Below are 21,737 nucleotides of genomic sequence, written 5' to 3'. Positions count from 1 at the left end.
ATCTTTAGCAAACTAGATCTTTAGTCTATCATGGTAAACCAAAAGAAGAAAGAAAACTTCTTATTCATTCATTTTAATTCATTCCTCAAACTTAACATTATCAAGTTTAATTATTATCAACATCATCAAGGATCTGTGTCAGGGACTAGACTTACTTGACATATGTGGGAAAAAATTCTGTCCTAGTAAAACAGAAGAATGAGAATGACAAAGGGAGACAGAGGTTGACAGAGACAGAGAGAGACAGACACACTGAGAAATTTCACTGGGCAAGGTTGAAAGAAGGAAGACCCCACCCCAAGGCTAAGGATTCAGAGTTATCTGGGCCTTACTTGATCCTTTATCCAGACCCTCCTTTAAAGATGACATCTCCATGAAGTTTCATTTTGCTCCCACATTTGGTTTTCTCATTACCAAAAGCAGGGCAGTTCAGATTACTGTCTGGCTTATACCTCCTTAACCTTAAGTCTGGCTTTTCCAAAGACTCCAGGAAGTGATAGGATGAAAAGGAACTTTTTTTTTTTTGGCTAACAAGTAAGGTGATAGAGGAGATGGGACTCTACCACCTAATTTCTAGGTAATTGCATTAACACAGTGATTAAGGGCAATGATGTTAAAAGAGAAGATTAAATGAGAATAGGGGAAAGGGCTACAGGCATAAAGTTTCTCAATATCAGCATATGGGACGCCAGTGACTTAAAGCGGTTTTTAGATGTGAAGGAAAAGCACAGTCATTCACTTAAACCTTTGGCACTGAGATACTATTTTGAGTGTGAGCTTTCCTTAACTTATCTTGTCTTGACTTTTTAACATACCTCAAATCCTCCAAGTTCCTTCACCTGTGAAAGCTAGAAGTAATTATTGGGTAATTGTTTTAGCTTAAGGTATCGATTGAGGAGCTGTTACACTTAAAACCCATAAGGGATTGTAACAGAGTGGACGCCAGGAAAAGAGAAGTTTCCAGGTTCCCTGCCCCATCCAAAGGAGGGTGGAGCTGAGCAGGGAGGAGACTCTAGAAGGAAGAAGGTGAAGAGACAGAGACCTGGAGGAGGCAGATGGAGCAGAGGGACATGTGAAGAAAAAGTGCTTGCTTCTTGGTCTTGGATTGGGTGTAACAGATGTGTCTGAGAGTCATGTGGGGAGGTTAATAATGCAGCTTTTATCTTGATTTTGCTCCTTCTGTCCTGTTCTTGGGAGGTCTTCACCAGAAAATGCTTTAGACTTGTAGCAGGTTTTGGGCCTCAGTAGCCCTGCTTTGGGCCAACCAGTTTAGCCCAGCATTTACTCATGAGGAGATGAGTAATTTCAGGTGTTTTGATTTGACAACTATTTTATCCATTCTTCCCCCTCTCTTTATTGCACACCACTGGTAAAAACTTCCTTTCCATTAAAGGTCTTATGCATAGAGATAAAAATTTATTTATTAATGCATGCAAGAGCTGGCGTACAGGCCAGAAGTGTGGGGGTGGATGTGTGTGAGAGGATCCTCCAGAGACAAAATGGGGAGCAGAACAGAAGATTAACTGAAGTACACTGCTGAGGGGAGCAGTGGGGGGGGGTCAGGAGAGGTCTGCTGCACCATGTGGGTCACCCCCCCCACCCCACCCCCACCCCTCACTGGGAAGATTGGACTTGGGCTGCAGTGGTTGCAGAGAGCTTCATTGTGCTGCACCTCAACCCTTTGCACCACCAGTAAGGGCCCTCTGTTTTGTTTTGATGCAGCAGGTGACAGAACTTATTTAGAGCAGAAAGGTTTGGGGCTACAGGAATGCCCCTCACCCTGCATGATAACGGATGAAAGTTCAGCAAAGAACTGCAGCAGTTCATTTAAAGGTTCCAGTTGCTGTTAAGGACAGGGGTAGAGTTTTGTTTTCAACCTGCCCTTCAGTTGCTCCAGTGTAGTATACAGAACAGAGGGGTGCAGCTCTCGTACCGTGCATGTAGCTGAACTATGTGTTGGGCCAAATGCTGTTTTGTCGGCGGTCCCTCTGATGGGGCTCAGCATATTAATTACACCATTAATTGAAGACTAGGCCATTGAAGATGGAGTTTTTAATGTTTCTTTGTAAGTCTAACTTTTTCTTGGAATAAACCTAGAAAGGAAATTTTTATGTCAAAGGATAAATATACATATCAATTGATTTAATCTATTTTGGAAGCCTCAGGCCAGAAAGATTTTAAAATATTTAAATTAACTGGTGTAATGATTAATGCTTTAAAAATTTATGCTCCCACCAAAAGAAAATGAAAATTCGATTCCTTTTCTTTGACATTAAGTATTGTTTATCTCCCCATTCACTCTGCTGTATAAATACTGCCTTTTCTTATCTTTTAATTATTTTTATTATCCATGATTCAGTATTTATTGACTGTTTTGTGTTTACTGGTTACTTTTCATGTTCTAGAGTCATTTTGAAGGCTACTTTTTTCTCTTTTATGTTCACTTTAAGAACTATTTATATACTTGCCCCATATATGTTACACCTACTTTTCCAGTTTTTGTTTGCTTTTTAAATTTTTTTTTCTTTTTAAAGATTTATTTACTTATGTACTGGGGTACAAGCCAGAAGTGCAGGGGCAGTGAGAGGATTCACCAGAGACAGAGTGGGGAGAACAGGTTGACAAAGTGTACTGCTGAGGGGTGCAGTGGGTGAGACAGGAGAGGTCTGTTGTGCCATGTGGATCGCTGCCAGGGTGGGAATCAAACTCACAAGGAGGCTGCTGCTAACTTCACAGTGCTGCGGTTTAACCCTTTGCACCACCAGGGAGAGCACTGTTTGCTTTTAATTGATTAGAGCTTTTGTTTTAGATGGGGTATTCTAATTGTGGATTGCATTTATCAGTCTTTTATTTTAGGTTTTGCTTTTTGTATCACGCCTAAAAATGTATTTTCCTCCACTATGTCATTTAAATTAACAATTATTTTTTAATCTTGATGAAACTTCAATCCTGATGAAAGTAGGAATCTAACTTTTTCTTCCAGGTAGTTAGGTAGGTTTACAGTACCATTACTAGAGCACTTATACCAACAATTTTTTCCATGTGTTTTTATTTTAGACTTATCTGTTCTAATAGTATTATACTAAATAGTATAGTGCTAAGCTACAATAATATCTTATAGATTATGTCAAAACAACAACAAAAAACCATAATAGACAGTAAGAGGACCTTAAAATTAAAGAACTATCTCTTGTAAGAAGAAGAAACAGGAGTATTAAGGATTTGGGGTGTGATTTCAAAGAGGATAAAGATTACCTACCAGAGGAATCCAATTCTGATTGAACTTCAGATTCTCTAGACTCTGTTGATCCAGTTAATCCTGTAACAACTGCCACTTCAACAGATTTGGAAAGCAATTTGATAGGCTACATAAAGCCAGCTTGTAATTCCCAGGACCAAAATAACTACTGGCTGGCCAGATATTCAATTAAAATAGATAACATAGATAAAAGTGACCCATACTTGACATAAGTTACTCAAACCATATATCTCATGACCAACCGGTGGTAATGATCTATTTCTGTCTATAAAAAATAATGTACTTCCAGTTGCTACATGGTACCTGATGAGAAGGCCTGGAATGACACTCAGGATTTGTATAGTTACTCTTAATATTTGTGCAGAGTGATATTTTGTGACACAATTAGTACAAACTGACTTTTAAAAGATTTCACCACAAGGGTCTTGAGGAACTAAAGGGACCTAGTCTATACTTATCTCTCAAAGGGTCATGTATTTATTGCTTGCCACAGACAAGCCTGCCTGTTCACGACTTTATTTTTTTTTTAATTTTATAACAGTTTGTACATTTTTTTTCCATCTCAATTGTAATCCCCACGGGTTTCCCATCACCAAGTCACCCATGTGCCATCACAGTAGTCCAGGGCACTTCCCTCCCCACTTCCCCGTTTTTGATCCCATCCCCCATTCCACCCCCACAAAATGTCTCTGGTGTATGGCTATTCATTATTCTTATTATTTCGATTTTGTTATTTTTAAAAATCCAGTTTAGATAATATAACATAATTTGAACGTTTTAAAATGCTAATCCTGTTTTTCAATATAACATGATCGATGAGATTGATTCTTTTAAATCCACCATCTATTTCTGCTACTTCAGATTAATAGGGCTTAATCAAAACTTATAGTATAAACTCCATTAGATATTGCTAACAAGTTAGTATTGAGCCTCTGTTTGAATATTTCCAGAGCCAGGAGGCAACCAACTCTGTTCCTCATATTTATCAGATCAAAAGCCTAAGCCACTTCTACATGAGTTCAATCCCCACCTGCCAGGGAGGAGATCCACATGGCGTGGCAGACCTCTTCTGACCCGCCCGCTGCTCCCCTCAGCAGTGTACTTCATCCATCTGCCTGTTCTGCTCCCCACTCTGTCTTTGGTGAATCCTCTCACCCTCCGCATCTCTGGCCTGTACCCCAGTTCTGTATGAATAAATAAATAAATCTTTAAAAAAAAAAAAAAGATGTCTGCCCTATAAATGCCATGGGTGTGTCATCTACTCTGTTTTAAAAGTTTGAAAAAAGTAAAGATCTAAAGGAATTCAAGCTCACCATTCTTTTATTTTTATTTAAGTTATTTTCTTATACCATCATTCATTTTGGTATAGTATTGGATTTCTCCCCTCAGGTATAGTCCCCATAATACCCATGATCCACCACCACAGTCCCTTGTGCTCTTCCCTCCCCTGGCTAACTCCTCCCCCTCCTACCTCCTGATGTAAGCCTCAGATCTAAAGTGAGCTGCAGACATCATCCTTTATGCTGCAACTGTCCCCTCTTGCAGCACTGTTTTCAGATCTTTCCCAGGTCAGAATCCCTGGCAGAATCTCAGGCTGTAAGTTCATTGCAAATTCTGAGTCAGGTTTCACCAATATGGAGTATCTTGTGATGAATAATTTTTAAAAATTGTATTTTTCTCTTTGTAGTCCAGGATCTAGCACAGATTTAAACATGCATCTAGTAGTTACCTTTTAAAGGCAATAATGAATGAATGAGATACTTTTGATCTTTCTCATGACCGTTTTAACAATTACACAAAAATGGGGCTTCCCTAGTGGCTCAGGAATTAAAGTCTCAGCTCTATAAAACTATCACTAGCCACTGCGGCATGAGTTTGATCCCTGGCCAGGGAGCTGACTCCTTTGGCACAGCGCCCCTACTTCTGTACATCTGTCTTACCCCCACCTCCCCTACTTCACTACATCTGCCTATTATATCCCCATTCCATCTCTGGTGAATCCTCTCACGCTCCTAACCCATGCCCAAGAACAAAATTCTTTCCTAGCAGGATATGGGTAACAATTCCTAGCAGGATATGGGTAACAATTATACGAGGGCGGATGAAATAAATTTCAATATGCTTAAAATATGTTTAGGTTGTTAAATGAATTATACAAAGATTTTTTCTATCTTTATTTTGGTTATAGTTCTAGAATCCAGAACAGAGGTTTGGTCCGTGGTAACCTTAAGTATTTCAGTAAAGAACATTTCATGTGGAAAGTTCCTGCAATGTCCCAGTGCTCAGACATTGGTCTTTTTTAGTGTGCTGGTGCTAAATGATGTGCGCCTCTTTGTTTAATGACCTGGCAGCTTGTATCCCAGCTGCAGGTTGCTTTTGTTAGTGTTTCTGCTGTTGCCAGAGGCATTTCTGTTGGACCTGGCATCTGTTAGTGCACTTTCTCCACAACTGAAAGTGAATTTAGGCTTTGTAGTGTCTAAGGCCTGCTAGCTCTTTCCATTTCTGATTTTATTTTTGGCTTCAAATTGTTACTGTAATGAGGCCATTTTTAACTTTTTCCCCCAAATGATTTATTTTTTCTAGTGATTTTATTTCCCCTGAAATCTGACCTTGTACATTTGTGCTTGAGTTTTATTAGGGATGCTTTCTATTAATACTGCATGCCTTCTCCAATTCTTTTTTCCTGCCCCCCTCTTCCCACCTCAACTTCTTCGTCTGATTTTTCTACAAATAGGCCTTGTCCACAAATGGTCATTTGATTGCTACCTTACTTTCTCTTAAAGCTATCTTAGTAACATATTCTAGGCTATTCCAGGCTATGGCAATCTTCTATAAGGAGGGAAGAATAATTAGCTGCAATATAAAGAAGCATCACAGAAGTAAGTGATAGTCTCAAAAGTTTTATATGAATTGTTTAGGGATGATCACTTGGGTGGATGTATTGGCGTATTGTGTGGAAGATACATAAGCCTATAACGCAAATATTCTACCAAGATGGTATCTTTATTTAGGGAAGGAAGTGATAATAAAGATGATTGTGACAATTAAAGCCACTGATGTTGACTGTTCTGCTTTTCTGTGCCTTCATTTCAGGTATTAAATGATCTGAGGAATACCTTTCTTAAGTACTTTGCATCTACTTTCCATTAATTCCCCCCCCATTAGATTTTATAATAAAATAAAAACGGGAATTCAAGTCTCAGTTTCTGCCTTAACTCCAGATTTGCAAGTCTGCCTTCTCCAGTGCTCTTTCCTTAGTTTCTTACCTTCTAACTCTTTCAAGGGTTTTCCTGGCATGTAGTGTGATGAGAGGGAAATCATACTGGCTTGTGTTGACACAGCTATTTGGCCTAGCACCTAAAAATATGAGAATGTGGGCTATCTATTTAACATCTCTGATCCTCAAGTAACTTTATCTGGGAAATGGGCATAAAAAATTACCTTTAATTTTATTAGTTAGTGGAAAGATTGAACCAGATATTATTTCCTGAAGTGCTCTTTGTATTAGAAAGCAGTGATCCAAAGCAACAATTAAATGATGTAAAAATCTGAGAAATAGTTTTCTCCTCTTCCTGGTTGAATTCAATTCACTGCTTTTTGGTACATTTTTTGAATTCCATTGATAGAACTAATGGAAAAACGGCATATGGGAGGGCCTAGACTTATCACATAACATGGCATAAAGGACTATACTACTAAAGTCAAAAGTCAATAAAAAACATATCATTACAAATAATTGTAAGGAAACTGCTTTCTCAGTGAATCCTGAGATGAACTTTTCTGTGTTGTGTGTTCCATGTATGTGTCATGCCCATTTGAGGGGCAAGCATTGATTTTCTTCTATCCAAATGGGGGTGCATCTGAGTTTCTTTGCTTTTCTCTAGGTAAAAGACCTGATGAGCTATACTACACAAGAAGGCAGAATGAATGTGAGTAGTGATTATCAGTGATGCTGTAGTCTGTATTTAGGTATATTGCTTCTCTAAAGAGAAGTATGACCTTAACACAATGATGTTTTCTTAGGTCTGAATGTTAGGTTTTGAATTCTCTCTCCACCCCTAATGCACCCAGGATCTATGCATTGCCTGAACTGACTTTCTTGACCAGCGTGTAACCAGTTTTCATTTTTTTTTAAAGTATTCTTCTTCTAGGCCTTGGGACAAATTTCATATAATATATATGGAAGAGAATTATAACTACCAATTCTGTTCATATGTCAAATTTTATTAATTAAGATGGGTGTATAGTTTCCTTGTATAATGAGTTGGCATTGTTACCTCGAAGCACAGATAGGAGGATGCTATCAGGAAAGCAAAAGTCCTTGCTATGAGTAGTTGGTCTGGAAGCCAGTGTGTGAACAGGTTTAACTATCCTAAGATTTTCCCTTCCCAGGCCTCCCTGGTAGCGCAGGAGTTAAGTTTTAGTGCTATTGCCTTGAAAGCCTGAGTTCCATCCCTCACCAGGGAGCTAGCCCACATAAGGTGCAGCGGATTTCTCCTGTCTGCCCTACTGCTCCCCTCAGCAGTGTATTTCAGAAGACCTGCCTTCAGTAGATCTGTTCCCCATTCCATCTCTGGTGAATCCTTTCACTCCTCCACACCCACATCAGGGGGCTACGTCCTAATTCTTCTAAGCAAAAATAAATAAATAAATCTCTTTTTTTTAAGATTTATTTATTTATTCATACAGAACTGGGGTACAGGCCAGAGATGTAGAGGGTGAGAGTATTCACCAGGGACAGAGTGGGGAGCAGAACAGGCAGATGGACGCAGTACACTGCTGAGGGGAGCAGCAGGTGGGTTAGGAAAGGTCTACCAGCCATGTGGATCTCCTCCCTGGCAGGTGGGGATTGAACTCATGCAGAAGTGGCTTAAGCTTTTTAGTACAGTGGTTTAACCCTCTGCACCACCAGGGATGGCCAAATGAATAAAACTTTAAATTTTTTTTTCCCTTTCATAGCTTCATAATAAAACATAATCATAAAAGGAAAACGATCAGAAGGGGAAAACTTTCCAAAGTCCACAAGTCCATTCAGTATTTTACCACAAATTGAAATAAGAAAAACAAAATATTAATTCTAGCACATCTTAATTCTAGCACATCTTAATTACAACCCTAAAATACTCTTTGTGAGTCAGCTAAAGTCTTCTACAAATTACAAATTTATCCCTAGAAGGAGAGAAACACATATATTTATATGAAAAGTGAGCTTTCAATTAAAGGGGAAAATATTACTCTGATGCTTTTTTTAAGTGAGTGTGATTAATCTGTTCTTTGGAAAAAGCCCTTCCAACCTTGTGGAATGGGGCCTTGTGAATTTTAGTGCTTATTTGAAATAATAGATTAGTAAATTTGAACTCACTTATGTTGATAATATTAATCATAAATGACATTTACTAGTAGGTGAGGGGAAAAAGAAACTTTACATACACCTTAGGTGATCTTAAAATGAACATCCATTTGGACAAATTTACCTTTTCACTCAAATATAGATTTATTAGCTGGAGAAATATTTGCATATATTTGATTTGAGGAATATTTGCATTGAGTGTTTTACTTTTGCTCAAAATGTTTAAAGGAAAACTAGTTCTCAATGATTACATATGAGAGACATGGAACTTGGAAATCAAAGATACAAGAGAGGGCCTTAGATCTGCTAAATTTTGGGCCATGTTCTGGGAAGCACAGAAGGAACAGGTGGTTGTAAGAAGCCTCCTTTCTCACCTGAGATGGACAAAGCTGGAGTCTCATGCACTTAGGATGGAATGTCACATGACAAAGAGATGGTCTGTGTCTCCTGGAGTGAGGTATCAAACACCTCACTGAGGTGTTTAACAATTCCTTAACAATTCTGCCAATGGCCCCCAATCAACCACTTTCACACAGTTGTGTGTTCACCAGTGATGTTTCCTTAGGAACATCTTATAATTCAGCTAAATTGGGGTCAAGTTGAAGAGAGGGGCTATATAGTATTGTCTTTTTGGGAAAATATGCACAAAATGGGAAAGGATGTTGACAAGGACAGAGGGGAAAATGCTAGACTGCTTTTTCCTCAGCCAGCTGTTACCCTTGCTCCTTTTATGTCTTATTTCCCATTTTGTGTGTATTTTTATAAAAATGCACATTATAATAATAAAGCTAGTGACTAAAGACATTCTGGGCTGTCGGGTGCAAAATAAACACTATAGAAAAATATACATTGATCACCGTAGAATCATATGGACGGTATGTCACCTCACACACAGTCATCACTACTACAAAGTAAATGGATAGAGCTAAAAATTAGGATCTCATTAAAGTATGAATATTCCCTAGGAAAAATGATAGCCTTTTTAAATGAGGTAGATTTGGGGTGACTGGGTATTATAGAAAGTTAACTACAGAGTTAGAAATGTATACTAACCATCCAAAAATATCAAATTTTAGAATATCGAAAATGGTGATAGGTAAATAGGTTCTTTAACCAATATTATTTTTGTAAGGGTAAGATTAGCTAGCACATAGAAAAACAGCTCAAAACAAAATAAATGCAAATGTTATCTATTACTATTTTTAAGTAAATTTGAATTGCTGAGCCACCATACCCCACTAAATTAGAATTTGAATGTGGTAATGGGTTTTCTTTAGGCCTCTAATTAATTTCCATAGGAGACTACTGGAACACTGTAGAAGAGCTAGATTAGCCCTGTCTCCTTCAATTTTCACAAAGCACTAAATATTCTACATAAAAGTACAAAATATCCCGTTCCTCTGGACTTGCCTTTCAATCATGATAACATTTTTCAAAGTTTTATTTATATATTTTTTACATCATACTTCATTTTTGTGCAGTGTATGATTTATCCCTATAAAATTCCTACCACCAATTCACCCATATGCCATCACCATAGTCCCTTGTGTTCTTTACTCCCCTGTTTGATCACAATTTGATCAAATTGTCTCTGATTTATAGTTGCCTGTTGATTTTGTTTTTTATTTATGTAGTATAATTTTTTTCCTTATCCCTTATTTGGTTCCCCTATACACATGAGTGAACCTATCTGATATTTTTCTTTTTCCTTCTGGTTTATTTCACTGAGCATGATCCCTTCCATCTCCATCTATGTTGCTGCAAGAGGCATGAGTTTATCGTTTTTTGTTGATGAGTACTATTCCATCGTGTGTGTGTATGAGTGTGTGTATGCCACATCTTCTTGATTCAGTCGTCTATTTTTGGGCATTTGGGTTGCTTCCATATTTTACCTATTCTTTCTCTCCACTTCCAGAACAAACTGTGAGATGTTGCAGCACCTGGTCAAGTTCCAGGTGATGTTCTTTTCATTAAATGGGTATTGCTTGCTAGCATGCCTCCTCTTTTAAGGTGAGGTTAGAATTTTTTACTATATCTTTGTCTAAACCAGATTGACATGTCTGGTTGAGAGTGCTGTGGAAAATGCCATGGCTGCACCCCCAAGTGTCTGGCAGGTGATCTCAGAGCACAGTGGGTACAGTTGGTAGACATGAATAAGGCAGTGACAACCCAGCCAACTTCGGTTGAATACTTACTGTTCATAAGGCATTATCCTCCCCCAGTATACCTTACACCACTCTAAAGAATACCAAAAGGAAGGTATTACTATTAATCCTATTTTACATATGAAAAATATCAAGCTAGCGTGTTTGAATGATCTTTCCATGGCCAAATTGCAAGGCAAATGTAGAATACAAATCATTTGATTACAGAAACACATCCTTAACCATCATTTGTTTCACTATTTCCTCCTCTGGCTTTTAGATGCTGAGTGTTTAGTTTATTTGTCTATAACCCGCTTAAGCAGCTCTTCTCCATATATTTGTCTTATCTAGCTTCTTAGACAGAGAAAATAAACTTTATCATTTCATGATATAGAGAGCCCACTACAGTGTTAACCAAAACTAAACAAAACATGAAAAATAAAAATCAGGGTGGATATTTTAACCTTGAACCATTGATAAAAGCAGATACAGTTTGTGCTTTAATGTATTTCATTTTATCCTGAAGGTTCTTCTTCCAAGAGAAGCTTTATATAAATAAGCAATTTTAAACAAGTAGAACAGTAAAATAAGTTTTTCTACGCAGATGACATTTTTAGAAAAATCTTCTCTATTGAATACGTGGTATTCATTTTAGGTCCCTATGAATTATATCTGACATAATTTATAATTAAGATCCTTGAAAGTAATTAACTAAAATAGCCCTTGAATATTAAGCAATATTGCATAGTGTTTATTTATTATTTTTAAAGATTTATTTACTCATTAAAAATACCTTCCAAAAGGAAGGTATTTATGCATATAGAACTGGGGTACAGGACAAAGGTACAAGGGTAGTGAGAGGATTCACCAGAGACAAAGTGGGGAGCAGAACAGGCAGATGGACTGAAATTCACTGCTGAGAGGAACAGTGGGTGGGTCAGGAGAAGTCTGGCACGCCATGTGGGTCACCAACCTGGCTGGGGCTTAAACTTGCTCAGACAGCTGCTGCTAGCTTTGCAGTGCTGCACTTTAACCCACTGCACCACCAGGGCAGGCCTGTGTAGTGTTTAAATGCATGGACTCTGATGTCGGGCAACTTGGATTCAAATCCCACCTCTGACACTATTTGTGTGTCCTTGGGCAATTCACTTAACTTGTCTAACACCTTTTTTCCTTCTTCATACAATCAAAATGGTTATATAGATACTTCAAAAGTTTGGAGAAGTTAATGAAACAAAATTTTTGAGGCTCTAAATCCAATCCTTGTGTCACAGTAGCAATTAGTAGTGTCTATTATTATATAGTCTGGGACATGTTAAAGTAATGACAAGATAGAGTGTCATAGAGGTATTAGTTGTTCATGAGTTTAAGTTTATTTCTTCAGGGATTATGTACAAATGAAAAACAACTGAGAGGTAAGATTGAGACATTTAGGATATGAGAATCAGGAGCAACTACACCCTCAGGAGGAGCTGACTGGGAAATAGAAAGAAAACCAGAAATTTAGGAGAGAGTGTGGTTGTCAAAGTTTTCCAGGGAAGTGAAACCAATAGAAAATGTAGTTGTATATGAGAAGATTTATTATAGGAATTGGCTCAGATGTTCCTGGAGAATGGGAAATCCCACCATCTGCCCTCTGTAAACTGGAGAACCAAGAAAGCTACTTGAAATAATTCAGTCTGAGTTCAAAGATATGAAAACCAGTGATATAAATCAAATTCCAAAGGCCTGAGAAACTGGGGACAAATGTAAATCCTGATTCAACTCTAAAGGCTTGAGATCTAGAAATGTCAGTGTTCTAGGGCAGGAGGAGAAGGATGTCCCAGCTCAATTAAAATATTATCCTTTCTTCTGGGGTTTCATTCTATTTAGGTCACAGTGGGTAGATGATGCCCAACTACATTAATGTGAATATCTGCTTTATTCACTCTATAGATTTAAACATTAATCTCTTCTGGAAACACCCTCACAAACACACTCAGAAACAATGTTTTAGCAGCTATTCCTTAGCCTAATCGAGTTGGCACAGGAAACTATCTATCACAAGTCCACTTTTCAACTTGGCACCCAGATTTATCTCCCTAAACTATACTTAATCTTCAGATAAAGACAATAACAAGGTCATAATTCTACTTAATATCATACAACTTCTTGCATACAAATGAAAAATCATTAATCTCTTCTCCAAAAAGGAGGCAATGTCCTTGAGTGATGTTTACCCTTCTCTTGATACCCCATAATTTAAATACCATGATAGAAAGTTAACAATATTTAGAGCATGAATATAAAGTCAACAAATTTTATGTTACATGATAATGGAGAGGAAAGAAAACAAAGATTGCTTAATTTGTTATATGTAACATATATCAATATATTTATAATATAATGTGCATTTATTCATAATAATATATAAAATATAATCATAATAAAATGAGGGACAATATGCATGACAATTACAGTCTTTATTTCTGTAACTGGTCCATTACTGTAGCTGGTATTTACAACTACCTCTTCCACTACTGATTCTTTATTCCTTTTTCTTTGATCAACATCACAACCATTCATGGCTCCTTATCTAGTAGAGTGACCCGAACCTTCATCCCTTTAGGGCCTGTGCCATTAATAGTCCTGTCTGGGTTGGTTGCTGTACTTTTCCATTGACTTTAATCACATGGCTTGTGATTAACAGATGCCCTAAGGAACCATTTATATTTCAGACATACTCTTTCCTGGTTCATTGGGGAACAGCATTCCAAGAGGTGAGGGTGAACTATTTAGGATATGAGAATGAGGAGAATCAGTCACCCCATCTAATACCATAACTTTCCTGTTGATTCAGATGCATTGGACACCAAAGTGGCCAGTTGACTGTCGTAATTTCCAATTTCAGGGAAACGTTGTTATATCTCTTGGTGGAATCATATCTTCCGGAACTAATACATCTAAGCCAGCAGAAGATAAAAGAACAGAAGGAAAAAGAATTGCTAATGGTTCACTAAGAATAACAGTAAGGGTACCACCCCTACTTCTACCCCTTTCTTCCTGGACTTTAGCTTCCTGGCTATCAGAGAAACACCTCCGTACCTAGGAGGCTAATTCAAAACCTACGCCGTCTTCCGGAAAACCTTGCACCAGTCCAAAAGGAAGCATCACATAGTTGGCAGGTAACAGTCTTCTAAAAGCCATTTTGCCCTTCTGCCAGGCTGACGGCTTCCAAATGCATGTTAAGACCAGTCAATGGACAGCACCAGTAAAAGATGAGGGCAAATGTATCCTTTGACTTCGGTGGTTATGGGCAACTTACCAATTTTATCTGTAGTGGATAAATAAAGTATCAAGTGTGAATGCTGATAAAAGTTGTTTCACTCTAGAACAAAGAGAGCTGGCAGCTAAAGAAATCAAAGGAAATTTTGTTTTATTGTTACTGTTAGTAGGTTTTGCTTCTCAAGTGGGAAGAAATGCTTGTGCTGAGTGACAAAGCACTCAATAAAAGGGGGTTGGGAAATGGTGGCAGTGGGAGGCATAGACATGTGGAGCTATTTTTTTTTTTTTATAATATAATAGTTTATTTTTACATCATTTTTTGCATTTTTTTCCATCTCAGTTGTAATCGCTGTGGGCTTCCCATGGCCAAATCACTCATATGCCATCGACATAGTCCAGTGTATTTCCCTCCCCCCACTGTTTTAGATCCCATTCCCCACTCCACCCCCATAAAACATCTCTGGTATATAGCTGTTCATTATTATTATTTTCTTGCCTGATCCATTATACTCCTGCTATGAGTGAAACCATCAGTTATTTTTCCTTTTCTTTCTGGCTTATTTCACTAACCATGATCTTTTCCAGCTCCATTCATGTTGCTATGAAAGGCTTTGTTTATCCTTTTTAATTGCCAAGTAATATTCCATTATGTATATCTACCACATCTTTTTAATCCAATCCTCCACTTTTGGGCATTTGGACTGTTTCCATGTCTTTCCAATTGTAAATAAAGCAGCAATAAACATGGAGGTGCAGTGTCTCTTTTAATCAGACGTGGAGCTATTTTTAAAGAAGGAGATGTCCTGGGATGCTGGCTCTTTGGTGCTGGTCCCCCACCTTCCTGTACTTCCTGCAAGGACTGGCTGTGGGGAGGGAGCATGGACAATACAAGATGGACTTCCTTCCTAGACAATCAGTATCCTGGCTGTCCTCTGAACTCTTTGGATGAGCAGCACAGTGTGGTCTAGTTTGTAATATTGACATTATGGTGGACTAAATATTCGGGGTCCATAGAATATTCTCTCGGTTTCTAGTGCTTTCTTCCATTAGCTTCTCAGATGCTGGGCAAATAGTTGAATTGAACTTTCTAAGAGCAGAGATCTTTGCAGAAATTCTCAGTTATAGCTATAATTCTAAAGTTGTTGGTGTTAAATCAGATTTCTTGGATAAGCTAACTAAGTCAGGGCAGTTATTAGGAGTTAACTTTATAGTGGAGTTTGGTGTTGTGTTGTCACAAGTTAAAATCTCAGGTACAGCTCAAGATGTAATGCTGAAACCTAAACTCCAGGTGTCCTGGTTTAAGTAACAAGAACCTTGAGCTACAAAAATCAAAAAATGAAGGCCAAGATAATGGGGTCACTAGCATGCCAATTATAACAGCTTCATTTTCCTTATCTGTTGAATATGAAACAAAAATCATCACTGTTAACAAATAAGATGATGGTGATGCTCAGAGATCCTACTGGCAAAAGAGTCTTTGCCAGGTATCAATGAGGTGGCCAAGATCCAGCATAACTCAGGCTGTTGATATTTCACCTGTTGCAGCTTTAACAAGCATCACATTAACTCATAAATGTCTTACTTTTCTGAATCAGGCAACTCTGAGCCAAACAAAAGAAGTGAAAAAATGCTGGAATCTTCTACTCAGAAACCTCTGACTCCCAACATTATTTTATTAAATCAGACACCACTTATTATGCCAGCGAAAGTCATATGTCTCCTTTAGTCTGTTTATGTAGAATCTGCAGACACCACACAGAACAGGGGACATTGTCATGGGAGGAGAGAGAGAAAATTACAGATGAAGACCTTAGTATTAACTCCAGTCTAGAATCTGAAGACAGTAATACATCTTTAGTCCCACAGGCTGATATTTCCCCAAAATAACACATTTGATGCATCATTGATACAGAAGTTGCAGATTCCTACTTTCCCTTTCCATCTTAAAAAAAATTCAGATATAACTATTGGAATCAGAAATAATCCAAGTTTAGAATCAAATCATCTAATAGAAGGCCTGGAGATTGTTAATTTAGATAAAGCTACTGAAATTGAAGGCTTGTCAATGGGTTGAAAATTTATGTAAGTACTGGTGAAGATACTGTTGACACAGTGATCCCTGTCAAAGATAACTCTCATGAAGGGGAGGTCCAACTAGAGAATGAGATACCAAAAACAGCTAATAGTGAGATGGCAACAAATGTATTAAGGTAAAACATGATGATCATTATGAGTTAATAGTAGATGGAAGGACCTATCATATTTATAATGCACGCAAAATGTCTGACAAACTTAGAGAGACATTTTAACATTCATTCTTGGAAGAAGTATCCTTGACATTACTATGAGCAAGTATTTCCTCTTGCAGAATATTGTACACGGCATGAAATTCATGACACCAGGGAGTGAAGATATCAGTGTTTGGCTTGTGGCAAATCTTTCATAAACTATCAGCTTGTATCTTCTCATATGAAGTTGGCTCACGGCCAAGCTTTATCATTTATATCCATGTCTATTTTTACAGATCATACAATATGCATACCTTTTTGATAGATAGCTCAGGTGCTATGCCTGGAATGAAGGATGCCAATATTGGGTAGAAGATTGATGCTGAAAAAGAAAATCCAGTAGGGAACACATGCATTCCTTAGAACAAGACAATGGCATGGGATATATTTTGATTCAGCAAGAGAATGATCCAATGTTTAAACAGACTGTAATAGTCTGTTTAATAGTCAGTACTGAGTTTGAATTTAAAATATTAAAATATTATTCAACTCTTTTGAAATATCAAAAATTTTTCTTTGAATCAAAGGGGAGGGGTTTCAGAGGACAAATGAAGATAAAAATTAGTTGCTTTAATGGATCTTATCATCTGAATGTAATCTATTTGTATTATTCATTGATGATTTTTGGAAGCAAGATATTCTGAAAGCTTAACTAGGGATTGAGAAATTTTCCCCTACACTCAAGTATCTGTTTAAGCTGTTTTAAACTAATATAAGAGGTTTAAGGGGAAAAAAATCTTGGAGAAATAGTTTCCTGAGAAAATTTGAAGTAAACTCAATGTTCTTTGAAAATAATTAGAGTAATTAGCATACTCTAGTAAAGCTTACAAATTTCCCCTTCCATGTTAGCACTTTACTGCTGAATTCTCAATTTTGTTAATATTGATTCTGTAAATGTGTGCTATGTCTTGTATATGGCATACAAAATAAACAGGAACTCAGAGTTTTTCTAGAAATTTTCAGAATGGTCTATTCCTGGTCATGTACTTTACCAATCTAAGTGGAAGCATAATTGTTGCCTCTACCCTTCAAAATGAGCAGGCAAACCAGTATTTCATGTCCAAAATGCCTTGGTTTCAACTAATTAGAATTAAATCTTGCTTTTATTGCTATAATCCAGAAAAGACATTGGTGGAAGGACTACTGTGTACATTCGTCTCTGTACCTTTATAATGTGTCTTGTGGAAGGAAACATTAATCGAAAACAAATCCTTATAATACAGATAGATAAAAAATTCTGTCATATTTGTTTTGAATTCTGTGCTCTTACATGATACAGAATGGAAGTAAATGGAGATTTCCCTTTTGTTCATTATGGGAATAAAGATTTTAGCCCCCTGACATTTTTCAAATTTTGAATCTGAAACTGACATCTATTATAAATGTTAGATTCCATAAATGATACTTCCACATTTTGGGGGGAGGAGGCTACTACATACGTTTTTAAATGTTCTTATTATTTAGAATCCAGTTTTTATTTGAAATAGTTGAATCAGTGATCTAGTAGTTTCCTTTCAGCAAGTCCTTTTAGGGTTCCCCACCTTCTAAAAATCTGTTCCACTCCATCTACAAATTGCTGCAAGAATAGGATAGCAACCAGAAACTATACATGTAATATATTATAGGCTTGTTAGCTTTCATTTATCTTGAGAACAATAAAACCCACATATATTCCTTTTAAAAAGGACACATATGAAAGCACTTAGAAAATAAAGCTGAAAGTTGTTGAAGTCCTAGGAAGGAAGATTAGAACAAATATGTAACATAACATTTGTAACTTGTTAAACTTCTGTGACTTTGCAAAGCCAAAAAACCCCCCAAAACTAATACATAGTGGAAAAGATTATTGTACATAGTAATCAGTGACTTCTAATCTTGCTTAAGTATTTCTTAATTCAATATACTTTCTTTCTCCTTAATCATGTATCTTAATAGTGTGTTTCTTGACCAAACTTAAAGCTTTATCATAACTTCTCATGTATACATGCCTCTTCTGATAATAAGCTAGATTTGAAGATGATGCTTTACCATTGTGTTTGTAAGCTGAGGGCATCAGGCATCAGTATTTGCAATAAGAGTAGGACAAAGAAAAATAAGCAATCCTTTGCATATCCAGGCTAGAGTGCCATTTTGTGAGTTCAGACCTACAAATATTTTGTAATCTAATCATTAGAAAGTTTAAAAATTACCTTAAACTTGAGACTCTTTGGTCTATAGAATCCTATTTTCAGCTGGAAACCTGAGTTTTATGAATACTATTGCACCAATTAGATAAAATTAATGCCACAAGTTTGAATGATACTGATGCCAGCTGATCTTTCAGTTCTTTCCAAACTAAGTGCTAGGTAAGTTTGTTTCTCATCATAAAAAAAAAACAAAAAAAAAAACAAAAAACAAACAAACAAAAAACTCAGTAGCTTCTGCACAGCTATTATGACAAACCAGGAATTAATTCCATAACAGAAAGTATATCTGTTCTGAAAAAAAAAGTAATTAATTATTTGCTGCTGTTGTATTCTACATAAATTGTGGATATAAAATTGAAGTTTTATGCCAACTGATGGTATCTTCTGCAGTGTTTTGGGAGGAGGAAAACTAGACAATTTTATTTGTAGTTTTGACGCAAGAGTCTTATTTTCATGTGTGTAGGGTCTTTGATTTTTCTAAAAGTTTCTTATATATCTGAAATTCAGAATCCACATGGGATGTTTCTTTTGACATAAAAACCCTTCATTTTCAGTATTTATTGGTGGGAAATCAGTAGCAAGATGTTTAAAACTTAGGGACTTTTCCTATTTTACACTTTGCGTTCTGGCTGTTGATCTTTTTTCCTCTTCAAGTTGACTTCATATTTTCCCCTATGCTTAATTTCCTGTATACATTCTGGCTAAAAACTATCTCAAATAGTGCTTTATTAAAAAAGATGACAAAAAGGAAATGCTCAAACTAAACCATGATTTTAAAATGCTGTTGCAATCATCCAAGGTTAATCATCCAAGGTTAAAGTGTATTTTAAATGATCATTTCATTGTTTTTGTGGGGACATATAACTACTGTGAGAAACTGACAGTGTATTTTTTCCCCTGTTGTATTAAAAAGGTAAAACACATCCTAAAAATGATCAAGGATCTTTTGTTGTCAGGGAATGCTCGTTCTAAAAATTAAATACTAAATTCAATAGCACGGACTTCCACTGTCAAGCACATGAAAACTTATGTCCAACAGATACTTTAATGTTCATACTTGTATTTCTCCTCTATCACAACTTTGTTTGGCTTTTCATTAATCATTACTTGATATTAGTTCATAGAGCTTCTTATGGCAAAAATATGTTTTAAATATGAAAATATATATACAAATGAGAAAGCAAGTTGTGGTCTCTTCAGGGGACTAAACGATTAGAATACAGAATCCATACTTTACCATTATTTTTATTTTACATCATCAAACATCATCAAAACCAGTACAAGAGACATTGTGGTAAGGAGACAAGCACCATTCTTGTCTTCTTATTCTGTGTTGTCATAGTTTTTGTTGTGTTTCAAGGCTGTTTCTTTTCGGATTTTGTTGTAAGATCAATGAGATCACTGGAGGATGTTAAGCAGAAAAATTATGTGCTTTGTTATACAAAATTATTGTAGCAATGGCTCATTCATACACATGGAATAAAGTAACACGTTAAAGTATCCCACAGAGAAGCAACCATAAATGCAAAGTATTCTAGGTGACACTCCTTATCTAGTAGGAGAGAACCAGGTTTTTTTTTTTTTTGCATTTCCCTCTGTCTAGGACGTTCTTTTCTCCAATATTTCCAAAATTTGATCGCTCTTGTAATCCTTTGAATAACTTCAACCTCACTGTATTAGAGAAGCCTTCTTTATTTCCCAAATCTAAAGTGACTACTACTAAGTTGTCTTCTAGCATCTCATTATAGCACTTTAATGGAATTTAGTCTTTTAGTTTTTCTATAGGTATTAATTTTTGTTTATTGTCTCTCTCTATTAGAGTCTAAGTTCCGAGCCCTCCCTGGTGGTGCATTGGGTTAGGATACAGCACTGCAAGCTAGCTGCAGCCACTTCAGTGTGAGTTCAATCCCCAGAGGTGACCCACATGGCACAGCAGATCTCTCCTGTCCCACCTGCTGCTCCCCTCAACAGTATACTTTGTTGGTCTGCCTGTTCTGCACCCCACTCTTCTCTGGTGAAGCCTCTCACTGCCCCTGCATCTCTGGCCTGTACCCCAGTTCTGTTTGCATAACTAAATAAATTTTAAAAAAAAAAAAAAAAGAATCTAAGTTCCGCGAGAGCAGGACTGTTTGTGTGAATTTGACCACAAAAGTTGGTGTCTTGTGAATGCATATTATCCATAAACACAGAAAGGCATAATAAAATGAGACAGAGACATACACAAAACACTATAACAGCATAGAATAAGAAAATCTACAGTGTAGCTATCATTTGTGTATCAACAGACAAAGACCCCAGTGGACATTCTAGTCTCTTCTAACACGGGATGAGCACCACTACCATGAAAGTCTTCTAGGACTGGAAAACCCCACAGTGAGGAGCAGGGCCCATGGAGGCCAGCTCTCTGGCAGTGTGCTAGGTGTTTAAAGCTCCCCCATGTGGCATTCCTTTCTTCAGTAACATAAACTGTAGATTTAGACAGTGGGGAAGAAATAAAAAGGACCTTCTGAACATTAAGAGCAAATCTTCTTTGTTTACTCAGAAACTAGAATGATTGTGGCATGGTCTGGTTGAAGCCAGGAGATATTAACATGAAAATAACAGCAGCTGTAAAAGCAGCATTCCTGGAGGGGTTTATGTGAGAAAGAAAAGGGTGAGTACACTGAGAAAAGGCAGGGGGTGGGGGGGATGCATTTCTTCATTGCTGTCTCAGACTTGTCAAAGAACAAAATCAGGTCAAGTCTTCGGTTGCTGTAATTGGCCTTTGAATCAAAAAAATAGGGAAATAATAAAAAAAATGTTTTAGGTTGGAGATGACAGAAATTTGATCCATTCACAGTAGAAAAAGAAATTCTGTTATGCTGTTTAAATAAGGTAAAATTATTCTCTAGGTCATTCGCTGTTGTCACCTAGCAGACCTATGTTACTGTTCTGCAGTGTTACTGGCTTGCACTGTGCAGGTATTCTGCATAAAATATATATATATATATATGTTGCATATGACAAATTTAGAAGTTCTGATTAGAGAAGCAGCTAATGCATCACTGATTTTGTAAGGTACTAAACGCTTAATATGTGGGAAGCTTGTGTGTGGTCCTTAGGCTTACAGTGTGCACCAAATAGTTTTGTAAAGGGATCCAAGTGGTCTTTGAAATATGCATGTACTTTATATTTCTACACTTGTAACTGTGCATGTACCTGTTGTATAAAAAAAATTACAAATGTTTAATATCTCACTGAAATTAA

At 37.0% G+C, this 21,737-nt stretch overlaps 1 pseudogene; it reads left to right on the top strand.

Annotated features, from left to right (window-relative positions):
- Positions 1 to 15,457: 15,457 nt before the first annotated feature.
- LOC101626619 lies at positions 15,458 to 19,878 on the top strand (annotated as a pseudogene).
- Positions 19,879 to 21,737: the final 1,859 nt, after the last annotated feature.

This window comes from Condylura cristata, unplaced genomic scaffold, assembly GCF_000260355.1.
Source record: "Condylura cristata isolate star-nosed mole 26May11 unplaced genomic scaffold, ConCri1.0 scaffold00003, whole genome shotgun sequence".
Lineage (NCBI taxonomy): Eukaryota > Metazoa > Chordata > Mammalia > Eulipotyphla > Talpidae > Condylura > Condylura cristata.
This window is presented reverse-complemented; position numbering and strand designations above follow the sequence as displayed.